This window comes from Lissotriton vulgaris, chromosome 7 (assembly GCF_964263255.1).
Source record: "Lissotriton vulgaris chromosome 7, aLisVul1.2, whole genome shotgun sequence".
In the NCBI taxonomy this organism is placed as follows: Eukaryota; Metazoa; Chordata; class Amphibia; order Caudata; family Salamandridae; genus Lissotriton; species Lissotriton vulgaris.
This window is the reverse complement of record NC_141695.1, coordinates 1,110,414,540-1,110,426,794: the sequence shown is the minus strand read 5'-3', so window position 1 is coordinate 1,110,426,794 and position 12,255 is coordinate 1,110,414,540.

Below are 12,255 nucleotides of genomic sequence, written 5' to 3'. Positions count from 1 at the left end.
TGTCATTTGAGATGTCATCAGTGATGTCATCAGTGATGTCACTGACCATGTCATGAATGATGTAATATGTGACATCATCAGCAGTGGATTGCGGGTGCGCGATATATAGTTAGCGCATCTAACTATATATGGAATTTCAATGGTTTTATGCGAGTAAAATAAGGTTTTGTAAATGCAAATTCCTAACTATATATGTTCTATAACCAATGGTTTTTTCATTGAATATATATATATATGTATAGATATAGATAAATATATATATATATAGATATATCCACAAGAAGGTTGCCCCAAATGAAGATGCAGACACAGAGAGTTTGTCCGCCTTTAATTGAGGATCACAGTGCAACAAAGTAACAGTCTCCCCCTTCAAACGATGCACTGCCAAAACGTGTTTCAAACAACTGGTGTTCTTGGTCACGTGCGATGGAGAAGGAAATGGCAGGCAGTTAGTGAGGAACACCTGATAACTGTTCCAAGCCCCGCCTCAGTGGGTGTATGCTGCAAGGCGTGTTGGTACTTGTAGTTACTCACTGTACAACCCCAGTGGGTGCTGCCACAACCTTCATGTCCTTATTTTAAACCACTGCATCCTGTAACACTGACGATCTGGCGTAAATCAGGTACAGACCATAGCGTGCATTATCGAAATGAAGTGCTTGTATTCAAGAATTATTGGCACTGAATCAAACTATAAAGGCAAGTGGCCAGCGTTACGCATTTCGACGGCGTTGCCACGGTCTTGATCACATAACGCCCTGGACCTCATGACGTCATTATATACTAACCAATTTAAATGAATTGAGACTCTCCCTTACACAATAGACCTAGAAGACATACTCGGTAGACAAAATGGTTCAAAAACAACCAACTCAATGTTTAACATGCCCTGTGGTGCGTTTTAAGTTGGGGAATTAATTCCCCTTCAATCCTGAGGGCCCGGGGGGCCAACTAGCCCACCAGGTACCTCTAGTAAGTGCCAGAGGCCTGCGTTGCAGAGAGGTGGTCCAGACCACGCCCCTTTTTACACCTCTCTGCAATGCAGCTCTGTGGCGCTTACTAGAGGTACCTGGTGGGCTAGTTGGAGCCCAGGGACCATCAGGATTCAAGGGGACTTAATCTCCCAACTTAAAATGGCCACAGGGCGTGTTTGCACACGTCACCTCAGGCCACCCCCTCCCTTCACCACTGTGCAAACGCACCCGTTGCGCGTTTTAAGAGGTAGTTTTAATCCCCCTGCCTTATTATGTACTAGGGCCTTACATTGGAGGTCATGCTAATCAGAGGGGTACCCCAACGCATAGTGTTCCCTAGTGTATGTAGGTGTTTTCACTGCATTCTTAGTCTCTTTTTGCATAGCACTGGCTCTAAGCCTGGTTAGGCAGAGTCAGTTACCACCTGTACCCGTCTGAAAAAGTTGTGTGCACAGGATGATTTTCAACAAGGCCTCTTGCTGCTCCTCTGTCTTTCTGCACATGTCTTGCTTCTTCCTACACTTTTCTTCATCTTAGTGGACTTCTGTTGCTTCTTTCTGCATTTCTTTTGCTTCTTTCTGTGCGTTTTTTCTTCTTTCTTCACATGTCCTACTTCTGTAGGCATAGTTAGCAACTAGCATTTGAAAAACCTTTTAACTTCACTGAAAAAAACATAGGTTTCAGGCATGCTATAGTTAGAAATTAGCATTTAAAAAACCTTAAAAATTCACTGTGAATACCATAAGTTTCAGGGAAAGCTATGGTTAGTTGGACATTTCACTCGGACTAAACCAGAGAAATTCCCCGGTTATTGTTAGCTCAGCTAACTATAACTCGGGCCCCTCATTGCACTGCTGATGACGTCACATATTACATCACCCATGACGTGGTCAGTGACATCACTGATGACATCACTGATGAGATCTCAAATTGCATCACTGATGACATCACTGATCATAGACACTCCAACACCAATAACTACATACCCACTCACTGATTCTTAGGTCTACAAACACATCCACTCACTCACCTGTACAGTCGCTCATACTTACGGTCACTCAGTAGAGGACTATCATATGCACTCATACACCTATATAGACACTCACACACTGCCACTCATCCATAGAGGTACTCACACACCTAGTCAATCATACAAATAATTACTCACACTCCCATTTACTCACCTATACAGTTATACACACACCAGCTAACTTACTCATAGAAATACTTGCACATTCTTACGTTCATATACACTCACTGATACAAACAAACACTCATCCATATAGCCACTCTCACAAGCACAAACTCTCACTTATAGCCATTTATATACTCTAACACACAAATATACTGCCTTTCATATATGTAGTTACTCACTCATGTACCACTGAGATATACATTCACTCACTAACACATCCATACACACACTCACCCACTTATACAGTCCATCACAGATGCACACTTCAAACCATGCACCTATTAATTCACCCACTCACACATCCATGCACAGAGTCACACACACCCCACCCACACAAACACTCAGGCACCCATACAGATACTCAGACAACCAATCAATAACTCATATAGACACTTATGTAGTTATTCAAAAACCCATGCAGCCGCTTACACACCAACGGACAGATGGATACAGAGATTCACACAGTTTAGTCACTAAACCTTGAATTCAGTAAGATATGTTTAATTACTCACTTATAGAGTCAGTCAGGCACCTAGTAAATCATCCATTCAGACACTTAGACACCCACTCATTCCTCAATATGCCTTTCCCTAAATATATTAAACATATTTAAACTTTACAGAAACACACAGTGACTGGATGATGTCATCTGTGATGTCATTTGAGATGTCATCAGTGATGTCATCAGTGATGTCACTGACCATGTCATAAGTGATGTAATATGTGAAGTCATCAGCAGTGCATTGCGGGGTCGCGAGTTATAGTTAGCTGAACTAACTATAACAGAGGAATTTCTATGGTTTTGTACGAGTGAAATGTCCAACTAACTATAACTTTCCCTAAAACCTATGTTTTTTTTCAGAGAATTTCTAAGGTTTGTTAAATGCTAATCCATTACTATAACAAGCCTGAAACCTATGTCTTTTCCGTGAATATATATATATATATATATATATATCTATATATATATTCACTGAAAAAACCATAGGTTATAGACCATATATAGTTAGGAATTAGCATTTACAAAACCTTGAAAATTCACTGAAAAAACCATAGGTTATAGACCATATATAGTTAGGAATTCGCATTTACAAAACCTTATTTTACTCACACAAAACCATTGAAATTCCATATATAGTTAGTTGCACTAACTATATATCGCGGACCCGCAATCCACTGCTGATGATGTCACATATTACATCATTCATGACATGGTCAGTGACATCACTGATGACATCACTGATGACATCTCAAATGACATCACTGATGACATCTCAAATGACATCACTGATGACATCACTGATGACATCTCATTTGACATTACTGATCACATCACTGATGATATCATTCATGTGATAATACGATGAACCTCTTCAGACTCTAATATAACCTTAGATACAATCAGTGTAAACAGACACTCACAGACTGTCACTCATCCATGGAGTTACTCACACACCTAGTCAGTCATGCAAAGAATCAATCACACCTCCATTTCCTCAACTATACAGTTATACAAACTTTACTTATTCAAACATATACTAACACATATTTACTCTCTTATACAATCCCTGATACAAGTTCACAATGATCCATACAGCCACTCACACATTCACTGGCTCTTATGCACAGTTATTTATATATGTCAACTCTCACATGTACTGTGTTTTACATATGTACTTACTTTGACATGTAGCACTGAGATATCCATTCACTCACCAATACACTCATGCACACAGTCAACCGCCCATACAGCTGTTTCCACATGCACTTTTGAAACCATACATCTAGTGAATCAACTGCTCACACATCTATGCACAGAGTCATACACCTCCCAGCCACCCACACACACACTCAGTCTCCCATACAAATACTTGGGCAACCAATCAATAACCCATATAGTTACTCATATAGCTACTTATCAACACATGCAACAGTTTACAGAACAACAGACATAATGATGCACAAATTAAGACAGTTTAGTCACTAACCCATGCACTCAGTGAGACACATTTAATCACTCACTCATACAGTCAGTCATGCACCTACTAAATCCTTCATCCAGACACTTATACATCCACTCATTCTTCAATATGTAAGACATATTTTAACTTTACAGAAACATACAGTCACTGGATGTTGTCATCAGTGATGTCATCAGTGATGTCATTTGAGATGTCATCAGTGATGTCATCAGTGATGTCACTGACCATGTCATGAATGATGTAATATGTGACATCATCAGCAGTGGATTGCGGGTGCGCGATATATAGTTAGTGCAACTAACTATATATGGAATTTCAATGGTTTTGTGTGAGTAAAATAAGGTTTTGTAAATGCGAATTCCTAACTATATATGGTCTATAACCTATGGTTTTTTCAGTGAATTTTCAAGGTTTTGTAAATGCTAATTCCTAACTATATATGGTCTATAACCTATGGTTTTTTCAGTGAATTTTCAAGGTTTTGTGAATGCTAATTCCTAACTATATATGGTCTATAGCCTATGGTTTTTTCAGTGAATATATATATATATACATACATATATAAACATATATCATCTGTATATCTATATAAATACAAACATAAATGCATGCATATATATACTTATATGCATTTTAGGGTTGTTAGGGCGTTTTCGTGTGTAATATGTTGCTTTTTTAGGGCTTTTGGGTCAATTAAGTAGGGTTCCCGGAGCCTAGGGCTGAGGGGCCAGTTCAGTTTCGTGCGTATTGGTGTTGGCAAGGTTTTGAGGGATTTTGGCGGTTTTTGGTCGAGATTTGGCCGTTTTATGGCTTTTTTTGTGTTTGTGGGGGGCGCGTATTCGGGTTGAAATTCGTCCCCGTTCCAGTGGATGGATTGGGCTGATTTTTGGTGGAATGTTAGGGAATCGATGGAACTAGTGTCCAGCCAAGTTTGAAGCGGATCGGAGCAGTGGAAGTGCTGTAAAGAGCAATTTTTGTGCGGAGTAGCGAATTGCCATGTTATTCAATGGGAGTTTTTGGTGCGCATGGAGAAGGTGAATTTGGGGTGTTCCAGTTGCGCTAGAGGGACGGGGCTTGGGTGAGCTGTAGGGAGAGTGGATCGGCAGGTGTGCCGAATTTTTGGGATTTGTTGGCCGAAGGGAAGGGTGTGCTTGGGCAAAGTCGATTTGGTGAAAACGGTGCGTTATTTACATGAAAGTTGAAAAAACACTAATAAAAGCAAAGCTAAAAAGCCACCTCATTACAAACAGAATGGCTTTAACTTAAACGAGGGCGAGATCTATTGCATTTTCAATGCTTGTTTACTTTGGTTCCATCAAGAAGGCATTCAGATGTGTCACACATTTGCCATAAATTCTGAATGTTAGCACTCTAGTTGCACATTAGATCACTGTAGTAAAGCTACTGCTCACCAGGGACGTCTGCTGCTGGTATTCAAAGTGCATGTTTCAGTCTGCATGTCAGAATTTTTTTAATGAAATAGAAGAGGATTTGAGAAGTCACTCAAAATGATCCCTAATTTTTCTTTCTGAAGCACTAATCATACTTTCTATGGCAAAATTAACCCCCTCATGTTGTTCCTTTTTAAATTGAGTGTTTTCAGACTTACCACTTCATTCCAATCAAGATGGCTTCTGGTGTGCCATACTTTTGTCATAAGTAAGACTGTTAGCGCTCTAGTTGTTCTTTAGAACACTCTGGGACATTCTGTCATTGGGCTATACTTGGGGTACATCTGGGTGATATTTGGGCTACATTTAGGCTCTTTTGTCTCTGGTGGCCATCTTGGGAGACTATGTCAGAATTTTTTAATGAAATTGAAGAGGGTTTGAGAAGTCACTCAAAATGTGCCCTAATTTTTCTTTCTGCAGCACTAATCATAATTCATATGGCAAAATATACCCCCTCATTTTGTTCCTTTTTAAATTAAATGTTTTAAGAGTTACCACTTTATTCCAATCAAGATGGCTTCAGGTGTGCCATACCTTTGTAATAAGTAGGACTGTTAGCGCTCTAGTTGTTCTTTAGAACACTCTGGGACATTCTGTCATTGGGCTATACTTGGGCTACATCTGGGTGATATTTGGGCTACATTTGGGCTCTTTTGTCTCTGGTGGCCATTTTGGGAGACTGCATGTCAGAATTGTTTAATGAAATAGAAGAGGATTTGAAAAGTCACTCAAAATGTGCCCTAATTTTTCTTTCTGCAGCACTAATAATACCTTCTATTGCATAATATACCCCCTCATTTTGTTCCTTTTTAAATTAAATGTCTTAAGAGTTACCACTTTATTCCCATCACGATGGCTCCAGGTGTGCTATACCTTTGTAATAAGTAGGACTGTTAGCGCTCTAGTTGTTCTTTAGAACACTCTGGGACATTCTGTCATTGGGCTATACTTGGGCTACATCTGGGTGATATTTGGGCTACATTTGGGCTCTTTTGTCTCTGGTGGCCATTTTGGGAGACTGCATGTCAGAATGTTTTAATGAAATAGAAAAGGATTTGAGAAGTCACTCAAAATGTGCCCTAATTTTTCATTCTGCAGCACTAATCATACTTTCCATGGCAAAATATACCCCCTCATGTTGTTTCTTTTTAAATTAAATGTTTTAAGAGTTACCACTTTATTCCAATCAAGATGGCTTCAGGTGTGCCATACCTTTGTAATAAGTAGGACTGTTAGCGCTCTACTTGTTCTTTAGAACACTCTGGGACATTCTGTCATTGGGCTATACTTGGGCTACATCTGGGTGATATTTGGGCTACATTTGGGCTCTTTTGTCTCTGGTGGCCATTTTGGGAGACTGCATGTCAGAATGTTTTAATGAAATAGAAAAGGATTTGAGAAGTCACTCAAAATGTGCCCTAATTTTTCATTCTGCAGCACTAATCATACTTTCTATGGCAAAATATACCCCCTCATGTTGTTTCTTTTTAAATTAAATGTTTTAAGAGTTACCACTTTATTCCAATCAAGATGGCTTCAGGTGTGCCATACCTTTTGTAATAAGTAGGACTGTTAGCGCTCTAGTTGTTCTTTAGAACACTCTAGGAGGCTGCGGTAGAACACAAAGGAATCAACTGACAGTCTCTGTCCTTGTTGGATGTACATGTTTTACTGAGAATGTCAGACTTCATTTTCACATGACTGAGAAAGATAATGTGAATTTACAGAAAATATGCTTTCAGTTTAGCTTATAGATCCCCTTCCAAACCACTGTGGGAAAATCATGAGATATTAGTTTTCTTTCAAACAATATTCATGATATCACAGCAGAAGGTTTTTTCACATGGTAAAATCACCTTAGAACCCACCACAATTCCTAAAACGAGTATGGTACCATCAACAAATGATTTATAATGTAACTAAAGTCCTAAAACCCTCTATTAACTACAATGCTTTTTAATGAGGTGCTATCATGTATATTGGTCCCAAGATGGCTGCCAACACTTCTTGGATGAAGTGCTGACAGCCAATCAGATCAGATGTGTGGTTAGGCTCCGCCCAGATATATATCTTTTTTTGAACCTAAATTACTCAAAATCCACTGGAGCACATATATTGAGACCTAGCAAAGGCACATCGGGCTAACAGTCCCTACAATTTTGCCAAGTTTCGTGCAAATCCATTCAGCCGTTCGAGCTAAAAGTGAGGCCAACCGCCCTATGGAAATTAACATGGGAAAAACGCGTTTTGGGACCCCCCTTTTTTCTCGGCCCCCCCTTGATGAAACCCCCCCAAATTGTCAGGGGCTGCTCAGAAACAAAATGTTCCATTTTCCTGAAAATTTCAGCCAATTCCGTCCACTAACGCCAAAGTTATTAGACATAGAATTTTCAAAAATCCCATAGAGAAAAAATCCTAACTATATATACCTACTGGCTACCCGCCTCCTCCAGTATTGCTTTTTACACACAAGGAGCTGCTGACATGCAGCTCTCTGTGTGTAAAAAGAAATGTGTGCTCTGCTTTGAGCAAGCAAAGAGCATTTTTTTTAAATCAGCAGAATTTAAACTGGGTGTGCGAATCCTGCCACGAACAATTGAAAAGGAGCCCCCGGGTGGGCTAGGTCTCAGGGGAATGCTACAATTATGTTGTGTGGGGCCCAATGGGGGCTGCCACCTCCCCGGGGCAATTCAAATTGAATGCAGGAGGGCACGCGGCCCCTGGCTACCCCAGGGATCGCCACCTCCCGGGGCTTGTTTATTAATCTGTGAAGGGGCGATAGCAAACTCTGCTTTGCTTGATTGAAGTGAGGGGAGCTGCATGTCTGCAGCTCCCCTTGTACAAAAGCAATGCCGGCCCCCACAGGAGGCAGGGAGCCAGCCGGACCATGGGGGCACTGGGGCTCTCCCCACTGTCCCCAACGGAGCGGCCAGGCCCCGGGGGAAGGGGTCCCCGGGGCCAGAAGTGGTCTGGGAGGGGGGGGGAGCCACACTGCCCCCCTCCCGTGAAAAATAAAAATAATGTTTAAAAAAACAGAAAGGCCGCCTCCGGGGGACGGGGTCCCCAGGGCCATAATTATCCTGAGGAGAGGGGCCACGCGGCCCCCAACAAAGAATTTCATTAACATTTATTTTTTAAAGACTGGCCATGCCCCGGGGTCGGGGTCCCCGGGCCAAAATTGGCCCACTTGCCATTTAAAAAAAAATCTCTTTATAAATAGGGGTCAGTCCCAGAGGGATGGGGTCCCCAGGGCCCAAACAATAGTAAAAGAAGGGGGGGCCACACATTACCCCTTCTAAAAAAAAAAGCTGGCATCTCACCAGAGGCCCCGCCCCCTGACTGCACCACTTTGCAAACGCACCCGGTTGTGCGTTGTGAGTTGGGGAATTAATACTGAAGGTTCCTGGGGGCCAACTAGCCCACCAGGTACCTCCAGTATGCGCCACAGAGCTGCGTTGCAGAGAAGTGGTCTGAGGACACGCCCCTTTTTACACCTCTCTGCAACGCAGATCTGTGGCGCTTACTGAAGGTACCTAGTGGGCTAGTTGGCCCCCAGGGACCCTCAAGGTTCAAGGGGAAATAATAGGGACGCTATAGTAACCCTGGGCGAAGAACTACGCTCCGTTCGCGGAGTTTGCGGAGTTTCGGCAACTCGGCGCTCCGCGGAGAACGCGAAGTTGTCGAATACTCCGCAAACTGCTGCGTTGCGTAATTCTCGCGCGCTCAATAGCATTTTCGCGTGCGCGAGGATGCTTGTCGGTAAGATTGAGTTGCCGAACACGCAGAAACTGCAATCTGGCACAGAATAACTCGCGAACACGTTAGTAGTGACCGGAAACAAGGGGACGCGAGCGGGCGGGACAAACCTCATGGGTAACTTCGCGCGCTACACGTCCCGAGCATGCAGGCAATCAATCAATCAATCAGGATATTTGTATAGCGCGCTACTCACCCAGAGGGTCTCAAGGTGCTTGGGGGAGGGGGGTCCGCTACTGCTCGAACAGCCATGTCTTGAGTTGCTTCCTGAAGCAGAGGTGGTCTTGGGTCAGGCGGAGGTGGATGGGGAGGGAGTTCCAAGTCTTGGCTGCCAGGTAGGAGAAGGATCTTCCTCCCATGGTGGATCTTTGGATGCGTGGCACGGCGGCGAGGGCGTGGCTGGCCGATCGTAGCTGGCGGGTGGGAGTGTAGAAGGTCAGGCGGTTGTTGAGGTACCTGGGGCCCAGGTCGTGGAGGGCCTTGTGTGCGTGGGTGAGGAGTTGGAACGTGATTCTCTTGCTGACGGGGAGCCAGTGAAGGTCTCTCAGGTGTCCAGGGATGTGGCTGTGTCGGGGGATGTCCAAGATGAGTCGTGCGGAGGCGTTCTGGATGTGTTAGAGTCTTTTCTGGAGTTTGGCTTTGGTTCCGGTATAGAGGGTGTTTCCGTAGTCCAGTCGGCTGGTGACGAGATGCCTGTGTGACCGGCTTCCTGGTTTCGGTGGCGAGAGACAATATCGTGATGCAGATTGCATGCGATACTTGGGAATCACACTTTGGAAACATTTTTAACCCACATGGAATTCTACCTAATGAACCATCATCAGGAGGAGCTAGGGAATTGGTGGTCTCTGAATCCTCTTTGTCCTTGAGTTTATCGCTTACCCTGCAAGAGGTGGAAGATGCCCTGTTGAAAGGCATACCATTAAAAGCACCCGGCCCTGATCTAGTGCCCCTGGACTTTTTTAAGCACAACGTTACGGTCTGGGCCCCCCTGTTGTTAAATGTATTTAGAGCAGTTGTTATTGGCCGTATTCCGGCATCATGGAAGGAGGCAGTAGTGGTGCCAATTTTTAAGAAGGGCGATAGATCCGACCCCCGATGCTATTGCCCAATCTCATTAATTGATGCATCATGTAAGATATTGGGTAGGGTCATCTTAGCCAGACTGGAAACATGGGCAGACTCGGTGGGTCTTATTGTGAACTCCCAATACGGGTTCAGAAAAGGCAAAGGTACTGTCGAACAGTGCCTGAACCTGGCCCTGATCATAGGGAAATACATGAAGGCAAGGAATTCTTCCATCCATCTTGCCTTCATGGATCTCTCAAGTGCATTCGACACTGTGTGTCGGAGCAAGCTGTAGCAAATGATGGAGGATATGGGATTCGAGGAACCCCTGGTCACCTTGCTTCGTAGACTCCACGAATCAACCACTGTAGCCATAAGGTTCGGCCCAGGGGGAGAGAAAACCAAGTCTATCCTCTCAACCGAGGGCGTCCGACAAGGATGCATATTAGCCCCTTTTTTGTTTCTCGTGTACACCAATGGCCTGGAAAAATACCTGTTGGACCACTGCAATGATTTTCCAAAGGTCAATGGCAGGAGCATACCAATGCTCTCTTACGCCGACGACACGGTACTAATGACTCTCACAGGAAACAGTATGCAGCACTGTCTTGATGCCTTCCACAATTTCATGTTGGACCTAGACCTGAAGGTAAATTTCTCCAAATCCTTTGCTATGGTCTGTGGCCCAAAGGGCACGAAAACCAGAAAGTTTGTAGTAAACAACTCCACCATTGAAAAGGTTGAAAATTTTAACTACCTGGGAAACCTTTTCAATAACAAATTAAGCTGGGCCCCGTTAATGAAGACTCAAGTCCTGAGTGCTAGCCGCTCTATTGAAGGCCTGTTCCGTTTCTGTGGCAAACTAGGCCAAAAACCTGTTACACATCTAAAAACCCTGTACAAAGCAAAATGTTTGTCGGTAGCTACCTATGGGGCAGGGGTTTGGGGGACCGAAAGCCCTGACACGATACAAATTATGGAGAACAAATTTCTAAAGCGTGTATTGGCTATTCCATCAAGTTCTTCAAATAGATTTGCCCACGGTGAGATAGGCCTGAGTTACGTGAGTGACACCATCCGTCTTTCCCCTTTATTATTATGGGGCAAAATATGGTTATCAGAGGACTTACAACTTTCTAGAGATATCCTCCGGGACTGTTTAAAACTGGCAAACATGAAACAGATCCCCTGGCTATCTTATGTCAACGAAATGCTACATAAATTAGGCCTGGGTGACTTTTTTGATAACCCCGAAAACATACAGGGAGATGTTAAAGCTGTTATTAAATCAAGTTACTGGAAATCCTCATTTGCACACTCCCTGGTCAGCCCTCACGTTCCTAAGGTTACTTTACAGCATCAGTTTTATTTAACCTTTACAAATCATTCACAATGGCGATTTTGCTTGACAAGGTTTAGGCTGCACATCTTGCACTTTCTTTTTGCGTTCCCTAAACAGGGGGGTTGGTGTGAGAGACTGCCCCCCTGTCCTTGTAATAACAAAGATAGCCAAAGCACGATGCATGTGGTTCTCTTCTGTTCCCTATATAAGGATCCGAGAATTAGGTTTATTAAGCCGATCCTTAAGGAAAAACAACCATGTCACTATAAAGAGGGTTATGACCATCTGTTATCTTTGTCCTCATCTAGTGTCTGTTGTGCGATGTTAAACTTTATTCGAGTCTCACTCTTGATTAGAAAACGGTATGGTTAAAATTGGCCCTATGTATATTATTTCCCTGTCCCTGAATGTATACCCTGGTATGAAGAATTTATGAATTACCTAAATTAGTTTGAAAGCAAAAGGTATGGGTTCTAACTGTGATCAT